The sequence below is a fragment of the Podarcis cretensis genome (assembly GCF_951804945.1).
Source record: "Podarcis cretensis genome assembly, chromosome: 6".
NCBI classification, from domain to species: Eukaryota; Metazoa; Chordata; class Lepidosauria; order Squamata; family Lacertidae; genus Podarcis; species Podarcis cretensis.
Window position 1 is genome coordinate 101,172,847 of NC_137175.1, and position 21,978 is coordinate 101,194,824.

Here is a 21,978-nt window from a genome sequence, read left to right on the forward strand (position 1 = left end):
TGACTATAGCTCCAAGCTTTGGTTTTTGGTTCTCCAACTGTGGAAATGGAGCATTAAAAGACTTTTGAGCAAAATTAGTGTAGAAAAGTGTGTAGAAGATCAAAACTACTGACATTAACTCCCACAATAATGTGAACATACTACTTCAGATAGAAAATGTAGATGAGAGATAAACAGAAGTTGAAGATTTATGTTGTGAATTACTGTATAACAAACAATTGGTTGCAGAATCCATAATAGCACAGCACATGGGGCCTTTTTGTGGATTCCCACCATAATTCTGCAAGTGGTCAGCTACTGGCCTTAAGAATTTAAATTCTCAAGTGAACAGAGATTGGCACTCCTAAAGAGTGATACATTTTCCACTGAGTTCTTCATCTAGTCCCATCTCTTTTAGAGCTATGATTTCACTAGTCTCCAGGTTCCTCACTCAGCTCTTCAGCTGAAGTGCCCAGGCAGGTCTGATCAGAGCAGAATAGAGGGGTATTTGTCGTGATCTGGGCACTATATTTCTGTGGATGTAGCTTAGAATTGCCTTAGCTTTTTTAGCTGCCACTTCATTCTGCTGAATCAGGTTTAGCTACTAAAACCCCTAGATCATAGAATCATAGAATCATAGAGTTGGAAGAGACCACAAGGGCCATCAAGTCCAACCCCCTGCCAAGCAGGAAACACCATCAGAGCACTCCTGACATGGTTGTCAAGCCTCTGCTTAAAGACCTCCAAAGAAGGAGACTCTACCACACTCCTTGGCAGCAAATTCCACTGTTGAACAGCTCTTACTCTCAGGAAGTTCTTCCTAATGTTTAGGTGGAATCTTCTTTCTTGTAGTTTGGATCCATTGCTCTGTGTCCGCTTCTCTGGAGCAGCAGAAAACAACCTTTCTCCCTCCTCTATGTGACATCCTTTTATATATTTGAACATGGCTATCATATCACCCCTTAACCTCCTCTTTTCCAGGCTAAACATGCCCAGCTCCCTTAGCCTTTGACCATTTTGGTTGCCCTCCTCTGGACACGTTCCAGTTTGTCAGTGTCCTTCTTGAACTGTGGTGCCCAGAACTGGACACAGTACTCCAGGTGAGGTCTGACCAGAGCAGAATACAGTGGCACTATTACTTCCCTTGATCTAGATGCTATACTCCTATTGATGCAGCCCAGAATTGCATTGGCTTTTTAAGCTGCCGCGTCACACTGTTGGCTCATGTCAAGTTTGTGGTCAACCAAGACTCCTAGATCCTTTTCACATGTACTGCTCTCAAGCCAGGTGTCACCCATCTTGTATTTGTGCCTCTCATTTTTTTTTGCCCAAGTGCAATACTTTACATTTCTCCCTGTTAAAGTTCATCTTGTTTGTTTTGGCCCAGTTCTGTAATCTGTCAAGGTCGTTTTGAAGTGTGATCCTGTCCTCTGGGGTGTTAGCCACCCCTCCCATTTGGTGTCATCTGCAAATTTGATCAGGATGCCCTTGTGTCCATCATCTTTTTTTTTTAATGATATTTATTAAAGTTTCCAATAATACACATAAACACAAACAACATTACAAGCATACACACATACACAAACAAAAACAAGTATAATTTCAATTAAACCTTATTTTCAATGACATACTTCCATGACTTCCCCACACCTCCCCTTCTTGTATTCCAATTCCATATGTTTGATTCAACAAGTTCTTATCCCCAATTTTTAACCTTATTGTATTTGGTTCATTGTTATATTTAGTTCCTTATTATATGACCAATTTTACCTTATACACCTTAGTCTTTATACTTTAAAATCTTTTTCTAAGGTCGACCCCTGTTCTCTTCCACGGTTTCCCCATTTTATCCTCATAACAAAACAAAACAGAAAAAAGAAAAAATCAAAATATTCTTATACACCCTTTGGATTCCCAAACTCCCCCCCCCCCTTCCCGGTTTCAATCCCCAATATATATCAGTCTATCTATTCTCAGCCTGGAGACCTTACGTCAGAGGCTCTCAATTCTCTCTCAATTCCTCTTTGCCAGTTTTTTTGGTAGTCCTTTATGTAAAACCTCAAATCTCGGAGAAACCCTGTCTCGATAATGTCCATTTTTCTTCTAACCAGACCTCTATATTCGAAAGTGGAGTTCAAATCTTGTTTCTTAATCCTTTTGAATCTAAGTGTCCCCAAAACTCCAACTTCCATCTTAATCAAATTTGTAATCCATAGGTCTTCAGGTCTCCATCTAGGTAGGTCTCTCCGTTCTTCATTTTCCAATTCAGACCAAGTCTTCATCATCCAGTTCTTATTTTCCTTTATGTCCTTCTTGTCAGGCCCCTGGCCTTCCTTAGCCTTCTGCAGCATTGTAACTCCTCCTTCCTCTCCCTCCAGATCATCATGTATCTCTTGTTCCGCTTTCTCAGATTTATCAAGTTTCTTTTCCTGCTCAGCTGCAAAGACTTTTGTTTCCGCTACAAGGGCTTTTGGTTCAGGAACAAAGACTTGAGTCAAGTCCCTTCCATTTTCAGTAAATAACTTTACTGTTTCATTCAGTGCCATGACCCCTGTAGCCAAAATATCACTCTGTTCTTGAAGCTTTCCCAGGAGATAAAAAGTCCTGTTCAGCTCAATAAGTATTTTTCCACTTGCAGCCATTCTTGCAATATCCCAGAACCTCCTCTAGAGGGACACAGGTGGCGCTGTGGGTTAAAGCCTCAGCGCCTAGGGCTTGCCGATCGAAAGGTCGGCAGTTCGAATCCCTGCGGCGGGGTGCGCTCCCGCTGCTCGGTCCCAGCGCCTGCCAACCTAGCAGTTCGAAAGCACCTCCGGGTGCAAGTAGATAAATAGGGACCGCTTACCAGCGGGAAGGTAAACGGCGTTTCCGTGTGCGGCTCTGGCTCTGGCCAGAGCAGCGATGTCATGCTGGCCACGTGACCCGGAAGTGTCTCCGGACAGCGCTGGCCCCTGGCCTCTTAAGTGAGATGGGCGCACAACCCCAGAGTCTGTCAAGACTGGCCCGTACGGGCAGGGGTACCTTTACCTTTACCTTTTTACTATCCTTCTAATTCCAGTCCCAAAATCAAAATAACTTGTTTTTTGACAGTTTATAACCAAATTGTAGCAAATCCAACCGGCAAAGGCAACAAAAACAATGTTTCTTTTTATTCCCCAACTTTGACAGCTAATTTTGACAGCTGTCAAAGCCTTCTGTATCTTTCCAACAGGCTCTTTCGCAGATCACTCCCGGGTCCTGGGGGGTTACACTTCAGCTCTCAAAATCTTTTTTTTTTTTTAATAATTTTTTATTGACAGGCCAATCACATCATATTATTCAAATCACATTGGTTCCAAATTATACAGCCAAATTTTAAAATTTTTGGGGAGTACCCATATATCAAGCTCCGCACGAGTCCAAAATTCCGGCTATTTCCAGCCTTCACTTATTTTATTGCATTCATTAATCAGTTCTATCCAGTCCAAACCAGATAGTTCTTTGTATATTTTCTTCATCTTGTTGTTATCGTATTCCTTTCCTTGCGATTTCTGATGATTCTCATAAGCCGACTAAAAGCTGGTTTCTCTCTCTGTGTGGGTTTAGTCCAGGGCAGCCCTGTTCGGCACCTCCGTAGACAAAATTAATCATCGTTGTCCTTTATTTTTCCAGGCTAGCAGAATAAATCAAATAGATCAGGGGGCTCTGTCAGGTCAAACTTCAGTTCCGTACTCCTTCTCCTTCCTGCATTCCTGAAACACCTCGCCCATCTTTCTCTTTTCTCCTGCAGCCTGTCTTGGCGAGACGCCATTTTTTGACTGCGTCATAAATATTCTTCAGCATCTACCGATCTTTTTTCCATCTCCCACACAGCTCTTAAACTTCTGCTTATGCTTCTTAAAAAAAACGCAACGATCTTGTTTCTTTCTGGAGTGGAGGATTATTTTATCACATCATATCACATAGAGAAAAAAGGAGTTTTTCCTCCACCCCCCTTCGTTCCAAACACACAGTCTCTTGGTGATATCATATCAAAAGATTTACTTATCCATCCGTCGCTCTCAGTCACAGAGATCCATTATTCAGCAGCCTCATCTGTCGTGCATTGCTTGATATATGTGCTTCAGGTTCATTTCCAATCATCTGTTTCCAATTATAAATCCAAACTGAAGCAACCAGCACGCGCTAATCGGAATCGGCCTCAGGAAGAGCTGACTTCACCGAGGGCTCGTGCCAAGTGTTCTGCACCCCCATCTCTCAGATCAGGGGGTGCATTATGAACACCGCTGGCAAGACAGGGTCCCCCATATCCTGGGGGGAAGGGAAGGCTGCCTACTTCCCATAGCAGCCCCTAAACTACCTCGAGTGGGTCAGAGAGATGTTATTGTCGGCCATCTTCCAACGCGCCCCCTGGTGGACTCCTTCAGCTCTCAAAATCAACTCTTATCCTCCAGCAAAATTACTTGTACTGTCCAATCGTGAAATTAATAACTTTTGTTCAATAAAGAAGAAGATATTCTCTCGATCTTAGTTATTTAGTCCTTGCTTTAGATTGTTTACAAGGCGGGGAGACGGACTTCCTTTTTGCATCTTCCCCGATCGTGCCAGATTCAAAAAGCAAAATTTCCCTTTTAAGTCCAATTTCCGTATTACTCACGGGTTGTTGCTTTTAGTCCGAATGTTCACAGGAAAAAGTCAGCGCACTCCGTCCATGGCTTGTGGCTTCACTCAGCAGGGGAAGCAGAGGGCTCTCAGCACCACGCCACTCTCCGTCCCCCGTTCCGTAGCCTTTAAAAAGGCTCCTTCGCAGGTCGGGGGGCGCAAATGGTGCCCGCCAAGTCACCAAGTCCACAGGCTTCCGCGCCTGTGGTTTTTTAGGATCCCCGCGTCACCGCTGCGACAGGACCCGAACCCTGCTGAGCCGATTCCCTCCAGAGCTCGGAGGGAATCCGCCATTAGGCGATGGCGCTAACCCGGAAGTCACCCTTGTGTCCATCATCCAAGTCGTTGATAAAGATGTTGAATAAGACCAGGCCCAAGACAGAACCCTGTGGCACCCCACTAGTCACTCTTCTCCAGGATGAAGAGGAACCATTGATGAGCACCCTTTGGGTTCAGTCAGTCAGCCAGTTACAAATCCACTGAGTGGTAGCATAGTCAAGACCGCATTTTACCAGCTTCTTTACAAGAATATCATGGGGCACCTTGTCAAATGCCTTGCTGAAATCAAGGTAGGCTACATCCACTGCGTTCCCTTCATCTACCAGGCTTGTAATTCTGTCAAAAAACGAGATCAGGTTAGTCTGACATGACTTATTTTTCAGAAATCCATGCTGACTATTGGTGATCACAGCATTCCTTTCTAGGTGCTCACAGACTGTTTGCTTAATGATCTGCTCCAGAATCTTCCGTGGTATTGATGTCAGACTGACTGGGCAGTAATTATTTGGGTCCTCTCTTTTCCCCTTTTTGAAAATAGGGACAACATTTGCCCTCCTCCAGTCTGCCGGGACTTCGCCTGTTCTCCAGGAATTCTCAAAGATGACTGCCAGTGGTTCTGAGATCACATCTGCCAGTTCTTTTAATACTCTTGGATGCAGTTCATCTGGCCCTGGAGACTTGAATACATCTAAACTAGCCAAGTATTCTTGTACTATCTCCTTAGTTAGATCCTTTCTACATGTACTGCTGCCAAGCCAGGTATCACCTATCCTTTATTTGGGCACCTTAGTTAGCCTACCATAATGCAGAACTTCATATTCATTTTTGCTGAAATTCATTTTGCTTGTTTGGTTTTGTTAGTTTTGGCCGAGATCCTGCCAAGATCACCTTGATTCCTGCATCTAAGTATTAGCAAGAACTCTCAGTTTAGTGTCATTTGGAAATGTCATGAGCAAACATTGGACAGCACTGGGTTTAGGGAAACCCTGAGGGTTTCTAGGTTGATGACCCATTGAAGAGCACTCTTTGGGAACAGTACCTAGCTTTCCATCAAAATATGAGAGAGCTTGTTAAAAATCGTTAAGATACTTTGTGCACATCTGCACCCCTGATCTAGCAAGCCATTACCTGCAGCCCAAAATGAAATTAACTTGACATGAACTCTTGCTGGCTCTTTGTAACCATTGTGCTTTTTTAAAGACAGACCAACCTGTTTAGAATTTTTCTAAGCATTGATGCCAAGTGAACTTGCCATCAATCACCCTTTGTGTCGCTATCTTCAGAAGGGGGGAATTTGCCCACCATCAGTCACCTAGCATGCCACCTGTTCTCCAATAAGTCTCAAAAATTACAGGGACTTTGATACAGTCATACCTCGGGATGAATATGCTTCAGGTTAAGCATTTTCGGGTTGCGCTGCCACATGCGCAGATGCTCAAAATGACATCACGCCCATGCACAGAAGCGGCAAAACACGACCCGCGCAGTTGTGTGTGATGTTCACTTCAGGATGCGAATGGGGCTCCGGAATGGATCCCGTTCACATCCAGAGGTACCACTGCATTATCTCTGCAATGCAGCTCATGTGACCCTGGACCACATTTAGGGCAGCTAGGTGTTGCTGTTTGCATCTTGAGTAATAATTCCCTTAATTATTTCATCTATCTTTTTATTTTTTATTTTTGGCAGAATTTCACTTTTGGGAGAAGACAGAGGTGAAGTGGGAGTTGAGCAGTCCCATCTTCTCCCTGCCTCCCACTAACATTTCCATTCAACTGATCTATGGTTTTCTTGTTCTTCCACTTGCTCCAGACTGGCTCCTTGTTGTTTTTAACCTTTCTCACAAGCCTAAGTTCATCCTGAGCTTTATCTCCCTGACACTTGCCCTACAACTTTGGCTATTCATGTGTCCTCATCTGTGATAGTCTGCCCATGTTTTCATCTCTGATAAAGAACATTGGGGGAATGTAACCAAAGTCTTCCTGCCCAGCCTGTGTGGATTCTCAAGACCTGTGCCTTTGCTTGGCTCTGGCTGGGAGCAACTGCTGTTTCCATTACCTCAGCAAACCAGTGACTGTTTGAGGAGCCTAATGCTCTGAAAGACTAGGACAAACTCTTCCTGGAAATGTTCTGCACAAAGGATTATAATGGCCTCCCAAAAAGCTGAATGGAGAGTTTTATTATTTTCTGCTGTTTCTGAAAATTAAAATGGAACAGCTTATTGAAAGGTAGTGCAGTTTTAAATATATATTTTCTTATAAAATATCTCATTTAAAATTAATTATCCTAATTCTGGGAAAAAGATAATAAATAACATTGCAGAAAAGGAAAGGAACATTGAATTATAGTATGGAATACCCCCGCACCAGTCACACCCTAAATGTTGGTACTTGAATATCTAACTTAAAGTAAGGGCAGCCATGATCAGGGAACTGGAGCAACTCTGCCATGAGGAAGGCTTACAACATTTGGGACTATTTACATGAAAGAAAGACATAAGGAAGGACATGATAGAGGGGTCAAAAATTATGTATGGTGCAGAGAAAGTGATGAGAAGTTGTTCTGTTTTGAACCATGGCCTCAGCAGTACAGAGGTTCCACAAAGGCTTCTGAGGTAGAAGAGGGCAACAGCATATCTTCAGGCGGGAGACATCCTGGCCCAACTAGGCCCTCTTGCAGAAATTCCTCTCCCACTTCAGCTCTGTGGCCTCATCCCCTGAAGGAGGGATCTGACCCCAGGGGGATGGCAAGTCTTTCTTCCTCTCTCACAACACTCCAATCCAAGACCCATCCAATTAAGGAGAAGAATGGGAGACTGGCACTTTTTCACCCAGCACAGAGTAAATTGCCGTGTTCGGTGGGCTTCGCACAGACATTGGACTGAAGACCAGTTGCTGGGCAGCATCAGTGGGAGGGGGCTCTTGCCTCATGTCTGCTCCCTGGCTTCCCATAGACCTGTGGCTGGGGGAACAACCTGCAGGGCTAGATTGGCCTTTGGTCTGATCCCGCAGATGAGCCTTTTTGATGTATTGAAGAAACCCATTAGGAGAGAGGTGTGCATGCACCCCAGTTCCCTTTTCTGGCTATCATGTGCCTAATGCTTGTTCTTTTACATGGTCCTGGCCCCCTGGTCAGAATGCTGCTTCTCAGCAGTTGTTTCTTTTTGAAGATGGACAACAATATTGTTTGTCCCTGGCAGCGTTAAAAGGCCTGTGTGAGAAACCAAAAACTGCCCCCATTGAAGATTTGCAGACAGCCAGTCCCCAGGCCAGAAATGCAAGCTAGCAAACATGCATTGGTGCAGGAGAATAGAGATCTGATTGACAACTAATACTGATGTCCTGTTACTTGGCTTTGGGATATCAAAGATGGAACCCATATCTGTGCAGTATAGTAAGTGGTGTTTTGTACATTAGACATGGCTATTCCAACAATCCCACTTGTCATGATAAGTGTTGTTTTTTTTTAAATAATTTTTATTAACCAGCCAATCAAATCAAATTAAATCACATCACATAAATTCTGAATTACAAAGCCGAATTTTAAATTTTGTTGGGGGGACCCATATTTCAAGATCCGAAGGGGGATTCTGATCATCTTCTTGCTACTGCGTTAATGTCCAAATCAGTCCAAACAGAGTTCATAATTCTATCCAGTCTTATCTTGCTGTTTCCACATCACATCTTGTTCATATATTTTCTCTTTTTTCTTTATGATCTCTTCTGATAGTCTCCTTAAGCTGATAGACACCAATAATAATCCTGTGTGAATTTTTCCGTTCTTCCAATCCTCAAATCGAGATGGTTTCCATATATCATCGCCTTCATAGATAACATCGCTCTTTCCATCATTAATCTCGCAAAACTGTCGCTCTTAAGTCCCTCTGAGGAGTTTCACCCACAATATAAAAACAGCTCTATTTCTCTATTTCTCCTCCCAGACTAGCCATGATAAATGTTGTGCTACCTTTGGGCAGGAGGAATGGCCCGCCTCCAGGGTTTGAACCTGCAGGTGTAGGCAGAGATCTGCCTGCTAGTTGCTTGGCAGTCCCCACCACCTCCAAAGCTGTGAGGAAGGTTGGAGGTTGTTTGCCAGCTACATGGCAAATATACCCTGGAGAGCCGTGTCGGGGTGGAATTTGGTCTTTCAGATTTTAGTGGCACCTCGAGCAAGGGTTGACACCAACTTGCTCAGAGAGGGGGACGGGCTGGGGCCTTCAAGTTTGGCTTAGCCAGCAAAACTGATAATTGGTATCTGTTCTCCTTACAACTTGACTTTACTTCAAGCTACTTCACTGTTTGAGATACTGTAACTAAAAAGTGTTTGTGTGTGTATTTTAAGTGTGTTGCTCAAGTGAAGATCAATCAGGGGTGGTGATTTAAGAAGTCCCTCTTAGGCACATTGCAGGACCTCACTGCTTCTTGGGTGAGCGAGAGCATGGAACTCAATAGATACAACGTAAGGTGCAGGGAATGTTCAGGGAGAATGAGCCCAAGATGTTCAAAGCAGGGACTAATATTGTAAGCACTTTAGTCTTTGTTTGAGTGTAATGCCCAGCTGTGAAGGAATGCAGGTGTGTAGCCCACTAGCTAATTTCAGGCCCAAGTCAAAACTGGGCCCCGCTCCAGGCTGCTTTTTGTCAATAACAAAAAAATTTTTTAAAAAACATTTAGCACAACTGGTTCAGATACTGGATTAGTGGGTCATCAGAAGGGTCTCTGGCAGTGCCTGGGTCAGCTGTTCTGACATACAATAGGTAGAGGATCCCAGGAAATGGGTATATTTAGAATGGGATGGAGTCCTAGGAAAGCAAGAAAAATGCAGAGAAGGTACCAGGCCAGTTCTCAGATTACATTGGGGGCAAGAGAAGGCCTGACCCCTTACCCTTTCATTGGCCCCCTTAGCTCCTGTTTCTAAAGGCTGCAGAAAGCATGATTGGGCTAAAATTGGGGTGACTCAGGGTGGCTTGTGGGTTTCATTAAGCCCCCCCCCCTACTTTTTCTCATATAAAAAAAGACTAGCATCTTTAGAGGGAATGGAAAGCCAAAAGACTATGGCCAACAGTCAAAGAGGTGAGGATGACTGATACTAGATATTGATTGAAAACAGCCAACCAGATCTTTATGGGGCTGACATCTGCCAATGTAAATATGCAAGCCTTTCTGTTAAACAGCACCCCTTCCAAATTCTCACCTGTGCTATTTCTAAAAACTAATGCTCCCCTCATTTCATAACTGTTGAGCATTCTCTTTTGATTAAATTATTTTGCATTAAGGATGTACAAAATGGGCACATTTTGAATTCTCAATAGTTCCTAGCCCTTAATAGGTTTTGGAAGCACTGCTGCTGTTGTTTTAAGAAAGTGTTTTTGGTGTCTGCAACGAGGCTGGAAGAGAGCAAGGAGCTTAGCACTATAAAGTTGTCAATTTTTTCCTTAATGTTGAGGTTGTATTGGTTAGGAATTTATATAGACATAAAAATATAAGCATTAACTTGGATATAATGGCCTCATTTGCATGTATTTTTAAACGATAGCTACCAGTAAATAAATGACAGTTTAAAGGTGAACACTCAGTGTGCTGGTGCACACTATTAGAGTTGTGGCCCTTTCACTCCTCCCCAACTGCTGCAACCTCAGTGACGATTTAGACCAGGCTTCCTCAACCTTGGCCCTTCAATTCCCATCATCCCTGACCACTGGTCCTGCTAGCTAGGATCATGGGAGTTGTAGGCCAAAAACATCTAGAAGGCCGAGATTGAGGAAGCCTGACTTTTAGACCAATGAATTCATGGCTTTTCAGTTATATGCTTCAGCCGCTATCCACTCCACCTTAGAAGACAAAAACTATGGCTGAGAATGAGCTTCCTTTCTACTCTGCTAAGTTTTGTGCACATTATCCAGCAACAGCCATTGGCACAATAAAACATCCTGCCTGCACTGCTTCAACTCTCTTCCTAGGGGCTGGCAGCCTTGGCAGTCTTTGCTTTCCCCAGTTCTTCGGGCTATCTTAGAACATTTTACTGGATCCCACTTGCAACTTGCTATAAATTGGATTCAGTGGGTTAAGTTGCAGGGAACTGTGTGGCAAATTGCACCTTGGGTCAGTTAAGTGGACTTTCTGGACCCTACCAACCTGTAATTGTTGCCTCTACCAAATGTATGCAATCTTACCAGTTGGCCATGTCTGTTTTGAAATGGTTCCCCCATCTTCTTGAAGCAGCCTCCCCCAATGTGCTCCTGCTGTTTTAGACCAAACTCCATCATCTCCAGCAACATGCTTATAGTCCAAACTGCAGGCTGAGAGCACCAGGGTGCAGAAGGCTGTTTCGAAAGGATCCAACATCTCTCAGGGATAAAAATAGAGCCTGTTTGTAGACTGGGGACTCACAAACTTTCTCCAGCTCTGAAACTGGACATTAACCTTCTTCAGTGCCCAGCTGCCTTTTGTGCAAATGCATGTCACACCTGTGCCTTTGCACAATGAGCTCCAGCCTCCAGGGTGAATGCATAGGAGCCACATCCCCAAGACATCTGTTGCAGCAGGCTGGGTGGTCTGCCTTCACCACTAGAGCCAGTAAACCCTCATGGACTTTTCAGAGCCATCTTCTGGGGCCTCAAGAGTAGAGCAGCCTCCCCCTTGGCTCTCACAGATCTCAGAGCTGTGTGGCGGCAACTCTGCTAAAAACGCCTTGCCCTTTTTGTGAGAAAGCTGTTCCCGCGCTGGACCCTGGGCTTATCCCACACTTGTCCTCTGCTTAGCAAGCACAGGTCTGAGTAGTTTTACCTCTGCCCTGCTGCATCCCCCAGGAAGCCTGCTCTTTTAGCACTACATCTGCAGAAAACCCAACGGCTGTTTGTTCCAATTCAGTGCTAACCCACAGGTTTTCCCAGGGGTGGGGGGAGCGGCAGGGTAAATGGAAGTGTGGATGAGCCCAGAGAAAGCAGCCCTCCACAACTCCACTCTGCGTAGCTCCATGCCAAATTCTGTACTTATCTTAATGTTGTGCATCAGGGAAGCAAGCACACTTTGTGTTCTGGACTTGAACATGAACTGCTTTAAACTGAAGGGTACTTACTCAGCTTATTTATTTGATCTATTTATTTTAAGTTATTTTTTTCAATTAAGAGACACATGCACCCTCCTCAGGTGAGCTCCTGAGTATGAAAGGTCTACAGAAAACGGAGGGTGGGGTCGGTTGTACTGAAACAGAGAGCTATACATAGGGAGGGATGATTTTCTCACATGTGCTATTTGTTGTCTTAAGCTTCAACCTTGTCGTTGTCCTTTATCAACAGGATTGGTGGCTATGAATACAACTTCCATTAAATCAGTTGAGGGGGTTGGAGAAAGAGGGTTGAATCTATTCCTTTCGATGTGATTCTCCTTTCATACCTTTGTCTGCTCTTTTTGGATCGCCCTCACCAGTAGCAGACTTTGGGCTCTCAAATTTCAGTGCTGCCCAGCATGTCACTAAAATTTGGCAGCCCCACCTCTTGGGGCTCTGTTCTACAGCGTCATGTGGTGTCCAGTGCAGCCAAACTGGTCATAATACTCTAAAACTGCCTCTGCCCTTGCACCCTCAGTTTTCTTCCTTCTCCCTTTGTGGTGTCTGTGTGTGTGGTTTTTTTTTACTCCTGCAGTATTAGATGTTGCCAGTTTCCAGAGATATTTATAGGAGCAGGAGCATGTGGAAGTCCCTTTGGAAAGAAAAATCAGGTATTCTGCCATTTTGAAAAGACTGGAAGCAGGGAAGGAAGAGGCAAGCGGGCTTTGCAGAGTGCCTTAAAACACTGACTTTAATCTGAAATGGGAAGGGGATTGCTCTTTATCTCTGAATTTTATAGAGGGTCAGGCAATGTTGCATTCCACTTTTCTGGGGTTTTAAACAAATTGTCAAATACATCATGTATTGCAAACAGAAGGCTGTTTCCTTTATTTAGGGGAGATGGGGCAGGTTTAAAGCTCTGGCTTCCAAATGTCAGTAACATTTGAAAAAGGATTCCGTGGACGTTCATCAACCAGGAAAATGACTAAACTAGAGGCTCCGATGATCTGTCTCACATCTGCAGAACCTTTGATTTTCTCATTTCTTGGTTATGGTTCAAAGATGTTAACATGATTCCTAACCCAACACGTGTGTGTTTTTCCTCGTAGATACCTTGAAAAACATTTTAAGCATTTGTAAGATGGAACTCTTCAGTAGGGCTTCTCTGGAAAATTTCAAATAACGAGGCGGTTGATGGAGAAATTATCCCCTTAAGTTCAGGAGACCAGGGAGTGGGGGGGGGGAGGCAGCACTGCCATTTGGGGCTGGGAGACCAACTCCAGAGGAGGAAGGGCCCCCTCAAAGTTCCAGGCTAATGTCCTGCTAAAAATGACCAACTCAGCCTGATAAACTTTAAACAACTGAATAGGCCTGTTGGCAAAAGGGTCTTAAAGAGACATCTGAAAACCAGCTGCAAGGATGCTTGCCAAATCTCTGCTGGAAGGGCATTTCACGGTATGACACTGGGAACGCTAAATACCTGACTTCTGGCTGAACCCATTTGGGCTTCTGAAACATAAAAGGTAAAGCTGACCATTAGGTCCAGTCGTGGCCAACTCTGGGGTTGCGGCGCTCATCTTGCTTTATTGGCCGAGGGAGCTGGCGTACAGCTTCCGGGTCATGTGGCTAGCATGATTAAGCTGCTACTGGCGAACCAGAGCAGCGCACAGAAACGCTGTTTACCTTCCGGCCGGAGTGGTACCTATTTATTTACTTGCACTTTGACGTGCTTTCAAACTGCTAGGATGGCAGGAGCAGGGACCGAGCAACGGGAGCCCACCCCGTCATGGGGATTCGAACCACTGACCTTCTGATCAACAAGTCCTAGGCTCTGTGGTTTAACCCACAGCGCCACCCGCGTCCCTTCCCTCTGAAACATAGGCGGCCACTATTAGCTCTTCTCTGAATGATCTCAGTGATTGAGCTGGGGTAGAAAGGCTGAGGCAGTCCTTAGGGTATCCTGGACCCAAGGAGGTAAAGAATTTTGTGGACTGAATCTGGCCCGGCAGCATATGGGCAGCAAGTGCAGCAGTTTTCATGCCCTCCAAGTGTTCCTATTTTCCAAGGAAGGTCCTGGAATTATGAAAGCCACCCCAGTTTCTGATCTGATCTCAGAATGTCCCTCTTTCCCCCACTGGTGCCACCACCACCGAGCCTAGGGAGGAGCCAGTGCTTGTGGTGCAGCGGTGGCTGCATTGGGAGCATCCCACTGCCTCTCCTGGGCTGCTGCCGCCAGCCTCCTCTCTTGGGCAGCTTGTAGCAGCTGTGGAGGAGAGGCTGCTGCCAAAGACCAGCCCTGTGTGACATTCCGACTCTGAAGGACAGGTATAAAGGGGGAGCAGAGTGGAGCGCAAGGAGTCTTGTTTTTTTTTTATTTAAAAAAAGCTTTGCGTGTCCGCGTCTAATCTTGTCCCCTTTCTAAAATTTATTAGTGTATTTTTCTTTTTGCAAATCTACCAAAGAAAGAAATCAAATCAAATCAGGATTGACGGATTTTTCCGGGGTGGTGCTGTGTCCCGTTGGTGTAACGGTGGTGGAAATGCTCAGAGGGTGGGCGAGGAGGGTCAGTTGGTTGGGTGAGAAATGTCCCTATTTTCATCTGAGGAATGTTTGCGGGGGGTGAATTTTAGCAGAAGTGTTCTGTCAACCATCTGCGCCCATCAGAAGTTTGACTGCTGCATCTCGCACCAGCTGGAGTTCTGGACTAGGCCTAAGGCAGGCTCACAAAGTTCACTTTTCAGCAATCCAGTTTGGAGGTCACCAGTGCATGGACTAGAGTGGCTAGACTACCCTTATCCAGATGTAGCTGATGGACCACCTGAAACACTTGAGCCTCCAATGACAAGCAAGGCACCTGCTCCTTCAGAGGGAGATCAACCCCATTCAGAATAGGAAATGGGTTTGTCAGCTGTACCTGGGAGCCGCCTACCCAGTCACACTCCATTTGTTGGCCCTCTTCCAGTCTGCCACTACATTCTGGCCCTGGGTCCAGGGCTTGCTCAGCCACGCCCTATGCAAATGTTAAGGAGAAACAGGTGTGCGCCATCAGAATACTGACCACCCTGCGCTCTAAAACAGTTACCAATATCAGGCTCATGTTGACGTTAAACAGGATTTGGGGACAAAATAGTGCCCTGTGGGATCCCATAGCAGAAGTGCCGGGGGGGGGCAAAAAACACTCCCCTTGCCCTACTCGGTATGCAATCAACTGCACAGGGAGGAAGGGCAGCATTGAAATACAGCACCTCCCAATACACAGTCAAGGATACTGTGGTCTCAAGATTGGAAAGAAAAACTGAATATCAAACTGAAAATCTTTTAGGCACTACAAAACTCAGTTGTTTTGCTATAACAGACAACCATAGGAAATTATGGTATTTATTAACAGAGAAATCCAATCTACCACACAACCAAATTCATCTATTAGGAAATGACGGTGCAACTGGTGCAGGGCAAACTTCAGAAATCCTCTCCTCCCATTACCATGACAGGCATCCTTTGGGTCTCCCTCCCGCTCGGCCCCAACTAATCTGCTGTTGCAGGCAGGGGGGGGGGGCGAGCCAGATGGTTGGCTAGGGCTGTCACTCAAGTTAATCCATTCAATGCTAGAGAAAGACAGCTTCAGCCCAGCTAAAAATGTCTGGTATAATGGACAGAAACTGGCCTTGCCTTTCTGCTGAGCAAGTGTTTCATGCCATCTCAACCGGTTAAGGGTGGTATGCCAAAGAACAAAATCAAAGTGGTTCTGGGTTAACATGCGAGCGGGGAGCTCGGAGACAGGAGGTCCAAAGTGGGGGAAGCTCAGGATCTCACTGGCCCCTTTCTCCACAGTGTGCATCATTTTGTGAAAGCCCTTTCATCTCTCCCCCAAACTTCCCTCTAAACTAAACAGCTCCAGATGCTGTAAGGTCTCCCCACAGGTGACTTGCTCCAGCCTCTTCATGATTTGGGTTGCCTTTTTCTTTTCTTTTTTAGAATAATTTTTATTCGTTTTTCAAACACATAATAAAAACAGAACAAGACAAACAGAAGAAAAACAGAAGTAAAAAAAGAAAATCAAAACACAAGCAAAAACATACAAAACAATTAAACCAATATAACTTCAAAATCATAGTTTCATACCCTTCTTTCTTTTGACTTCCCCATACCTCCCCATCCCTGCATCCTTGTTTAGTGATTCTTTAGCAACCCTTTAGTCAATTGTCTTAATTCCCTTTCATAAAATTTCCTTTAGTTTTTTAGTTACTGCTGCAGTTCTCTGCCTCTTACCCCCTGACATCTTAACATTCCTCAATTTTGCAATAGTTTTTGAGATATATTTTAAATTTCTTCCAGTCCTCTTCCACTGTCTCCTTCCCCTGGTCGCGGATTCTGCCCGTCATCTCAGCCAGTCCCATAAAGTCAATCACCTTTGTTTGCCATTCTTCCAGAGTAGGTAGTTCTTGCATCTTCCAATACTTTGCCAGTAGAATTCTTGCTGCTGTGGTGGCATACATAAAGAATATCCTATCCTTCTTTAACACCAATTGGCCAACCATGCCCAAGAGAAAAGCCTCTGGTTTCTTAGGAAAAGTCCACCTAAGGACCTTCTTAATTTCATTATAGATCATTTCCCAGAAAGCTTTAACCTTTGGGCAGGTCCACCAAAGGTGGTAAAAAGTGCCTTCAGTCTCATTACATTTCCAACACTTATTGTTAGGCAAGTGATAAATTTTTGCAAGCTTGACTGGGGTCATGTACCACCGATAGATCATTTTCATAATGTTTTCTTTTAAAGCATTACATGCAGTAAATTTAATACCGGTGGTCCATAACTGTTCCCAGTCAGCAAACATAATATCATGACCGATATCTTGTGCCCATTTAATCATAGCTGATTTCACCGTTTCATCCTGTGTATTCCATTTCAACAGCAAGTTATACATTTTTGATAAATTCTTAGTATTGGGTTCCAACAATTCTGTTTCTAGTTTTGACCTCTCTTTCTGGAATCCTATTTTCCTGTCCTGTTTGAATGTCTCATTTATCTGATGATAATGCAACCAATCTCGAACTTTGGGCTTTAATTTCTCGTAACTCTGAAGTTTAACCCTTTCACCATCATATTCTAAAATTTCATAATATTTTGGCCATTTAGAGTCCATATTAAGCTTTTTTACTTCCCTAGCTTCCATTGGTGACACCCACCTGGGGGTTTTACTTTCCAACAAATCTTTGTATCGAATCCAAACATTGTACAATGCTTTCCTTACAATATGGTTTTTAAAGCCTTTATACACCTTTGCCTTGTCATACCATAAATATGCATGCCAACCAAAACTATTGTCGTACCCTTCCAGATCCAAAATGTCCGTGTTCTCAAGAAGTAGCCAGTGTTTCAACCAGCAAAAAGCTGCCGATTCATAATAAAGTCTTAAGTCCGGCAGGGCAAACCCCCCTCTATCCTTTGCATCAGTTAAAATCTTAAATTTTATTCTGGACTTTTTGCCCTGCCAGACAAATTTTGATATGTCTTTCTGCCACTTCTTGAAACAGTCCATCTTGTCCAAAATCTGCAGCGTCTGAAATAAAAATAGCATTCTAGGCAATACATTCATCTTAATAGTAGCAATTCGGCCTAACAAGGAAAGTTTCAGCCTTGACCATATTTCCAGATCTTTCTTTACTTCTAACCAACATTTTTCATAATTATCCTTAAATAAGTTCACATTCTTAGACGTTAAGTTTATCCCCAGGTATTTTACCCTTTTCGTTATTTCCAAGCCTGTTTCATTCTGAAATCTCTCTCTTTCTTCCATTGTTAAATTTTTCTCCAACACTTTCGTTTTTTGTTTGTTCAACTTAAAACCTGCTACTCGACCAAATATTTCAATTAGTTCTAATACTCTTTTAGTGCTAGTGTCTGGCTGTTGCAGGGTCAAAACTAGGTCATCTGCAAATGCTCTTAATTTGTAGTGTCTAACTCCGACCTGAACTCCTTTAACCAACTGGTCCTTTAACAAAACCTCCAGGACTGATATAAAAAGCAGAGGGGATATTGGGCATCCCTGCCGTGTACCTTTTTCTATAAATATTTCTTCTGTTACCACATTATTTACAATTAACTTAGCTTTTTGTTTAGAGTATATTGCACCTATACCGTTTTCAAAACCTTGGCCTACCCCCATCCCTTGGAGATTCTTTTTCATAAAAGTCCAACAGATGTTGTCAAAGGCTTTCTCCGCATCCACAAAAATCAGAACTGCCTTCCTGTTAATATCAACGTCTAACAACTCCAAAATGTCTATAATGTTCCTCACATTGTCTGACATATGTCTCCCTGGGAGAAAGCCTGTTTGGTCCTTATGAATCTCCTCTATCAACACTCTTTTCAATCTTTTTGCCAGAATGTCTGCAAAAATTTTATAATCCACGTTAAGTAAAGATATAGGGCGGTAGTTTCTAACCTGGTTCTACTCAGTCTCTGTTTTCGGTATAAGTGAAATGAAAGCCTCTTTCCACGATTCAGGTGCCTTTTTCCCCTCCAAAATTTCATTGCAAACTTCCTTCAGTGGTTGTATCAGCCATTCTTTCAGCGCTTTGTAGTATTTAGCCGTCAGGCCATCTGGTCCTGGTGATTTTCCCAATTTCATGTTTTGAATGGCACCCTCTATTTCTTGTTCTGTTATTTTCTCATTTAAGATCCTTTTGCTTTGTTCTGAGATTTTTGGTAAACCGTATTTTCTGATAAATTCTTCTATTTCTTGTTTGTTAACTGGCCCTTGTGCATACAGTTTCTTAAAAAAACTTTGGAAACAATTATTTATCTCATTAGGTTTGTGGATAATTTTTCCATCCATTTCTAGACTTGTCACAGTATTCAATTTCTGCCTTTTTTTCAATTGCCATGACAGAAGTTTCCCACATTTATCCGCTGATTCAAAAGTCTTTTGTCTCATTTGCTTTATCTTCCATTCTATCTGTTGATTCATAAGCTCCATGTATTGCATCTGATAAAACTTTATTTCTCTCAAGATCTCATGGGACTTTGGTTTGGACCTCAATTTCTTCTCTCCTTCTTTTATTTTTTCTAAGATTTTTTCTTTCCTCTCATTTTGTTTCTTCCTCTTTATAGAATTCTGTTGAATTAGGAAACCTCGCATCATGGCTTTACTTGCGTCCCAAATTGTTCTTTTCTCCACTTCTGTTCTCAAATTTATCTCAAAGTAATCTTTTAATGTTTTAAGGGCCTTCTTATAAATCTCTTCATCTCTGAATAGGGTGTCATTCATTCTCCATCTGAAGGATCCAGTTGTTGTTAGTTTCATCTCCATCTTCACGGCGTTATGGTCGGAGCAGGTTTTTGGGCAGATTTCTACTTTTTTTGTTCTTGACGCCAGGCTGCTAGAAATCCAAATTTGGTCTATTCTTGTCCATGTCATTTTTGCCTCAGAGAAGAAGGTTCCCTCTCTCTCAAGAGGGTTCCTTGTTCTCCAAATATCAATCAAGTCCATAGTTTCGGTCATTTCAAAAAAAGTCTTTGGTAGTCTCCCTTCTTTTGAAATCACTTGTCTCTGTGCTTTATCCATGTTTGTTGAGACAACTCCATTCATATCTCCCATCATTACGATTTTATAGTCTATGAAGTCGATTAGTGTCTCATGCAGCTTCTTAAAGAATTCGGCCTTCCCTTCATTTGGGGCGTATACTCCGACTATCAAAATCTTTTCTCCTAGAATTTGTATTTCAATTGCCAGGTACCTTCCTTGTTCATCTTTGAATATCAATTTTGGAGCCAATTTTTCCTTTGCATAGATCACCACACCTCTTTTCTTCACTTTGTCTGATGAGATAAATTCCTGTCCAAGCCTCTTATTTATCAATAATTTCCTGTGTATCCTGGCAATATGGGTTTCTTGCAGACATATTAAATCTAATTGTTCTCTCTTCAAAATGTGGAAAACTTGATGTCTTTTCCGAGGAAGGTTCAAGCCGTTACAATTCCAGCTAAGAAGTTGCAGAGACATTTTGTATTTAAGTGCCTGTTCCTCCAACTGCTCCAAGCTTCTGTTCTTCCTCCGATGGTGGTGGTAAAAGTCCAAATGATAAATTTGCTATGTCAGGTGGTTCTTTCTCCTCTACAGTTCCTTTCTGCAGGTCCTCCACGTATCTCTCCAGAAACTGTTCTTTATCCTGAATTGTTCTTATTTTGATCTTCCTTCCTTTAAAGTTGAAGGACAGTCCTTGTGGGAACTCCCATCTAAATGGTATGGTATTTTTCTTCAGCAGGTCAACCAAATTTTTATAGAGGGTTCTCACCTCTAAGATGTATTTGGGGATGTCTTTAAAGATCTGTATTTGACTATTTTGGATCACCAGTGGCTTTTGATAGTGTAGGTTCAATATTTTATCTCTTTCTTCCTTTGATCTCAGTGTAATAAGACAATCCCTTGGTTTCTTGTCCTGCCTCCTGCCCAGTCGAAAGGCTGCTGTTATCTCAAATTCATCTTCTTCGGCCCATTCCTCTTGCCAGAAAGCTATAAAGTTCTCTGTAAGGAATTCCACAAGGCTGTCCCCTTCCCTTTCAGGAACCAATCTTAATTTTAAATTTTTCTCTTTCCTCTGAAGTTCCAGTAGAGAGAGGGTTGCATCATGCTCATTCACTTTTTTAATGATGGGCCCAAACTTTTCCCTTGTCTCCTCTGCAGTGTTTTTTGCACTTTCCGCAATCTTTCGTGTTTCAGAGCTCTCTTGAATTAATCTATTTATAGAATCTGTGTTAGACGTTACGCTGGCTGTATTTACGTCCAATCTTGCTGTCAGCTCTGTCAATTTTTTGGAATTCTCTGTCGACAGCTTTGTCAATGCTTCCAAGGATTGGTTTATTTTGAGGAGTGCCTGTGTCATAGGATCCATAGAAGCTGTTGCTGCTTTTTCCTGTGCAGCTGGTGTTGTACCTGATATTGAGCCCCTTTTCTTCTGAGATTGGTTTGCTTTAAGCCTTGTTACTATCTCTTCTGTTGGGCCACTCATATCCTCAAGGTCGTTCTCACAGAAATAGTTTCCAAGTGGAAAATCCCACTGTTTCTTTTTCAGTGCAACAGTTTCACTTGAGACCCTCTAGAGGGAGCATTCAATTGTATCCAAATAGCAAGGAAAAACAAAGGAACAAGGAATCATAACAGTAGCCAACAATTTCCAAAGTCCACACTATAAATTCTCAGTCTTTCAATATAACCAAAAATGCAGCAGGCTAAATTAAAGTCCAGTAACTTTGTTTCAGACAAATCCCCAGTTTGCACAGTTTAGTATGACAGTTCACTTCCCGGTGCCTTATTTGGGCAGCCCGACCTGGGGAATTTGGCAGTGAAAGGTCTTATTTTCCCATTAATTTTCCAGCAGATTATCAATGTCCAAATCCCTTCCCCCCTTCTCCTGCCTGTCGGGGGGAAGTTTAAGTCCGATGTCAGGTTTGACAGTTTAAAAAAAAATTTTCCCTTCAAATGCAGCTTGCTTTTTCGTTGCTTTGTTTATCATGCAGCTCCGGGGAGGCAGACTTCCTTAGTTTATGCCTTTCCCGTTTTCAGCCAAATTTCCAATTTTAATGTCCCGTCAATCTCTCGATCTTACTCACGGGTGTTGTAGTCAATTTTCAGTTGCAGGAAGGAATCGGCGCTCTCCGTTCATGGCGACGCGGCTTCACTCCGCTAGCTGGGTGACGACTCTCAGCACCACGCTTACCCTGATGCCACTCCGAAGCCTTTAAAAAGGCTCCTTCACAGTACCGGGGGGCGCGAAAGGTGCCCACCGAATCTCCTTTGTTCACAGGCTCCGCGCCTGTGATTTTAGGGGTCCCCCGCTCGCCGTAGCGGGTCGGACCCGAACTAGCGGAGCAGTCCTGCCTCGGAGCTCGAGGCTAGGACCGCCATTAAGCGCTGGCGCCGACCGGAAGTCCTCTGGGTTGCCTTTTTCTGCACCTTCTGCAACTTTCTTTTTAGGTGCAGCAACAGCCCATTCTCCTTTTGTCACATGTTCACATGTTTTGTCACATGT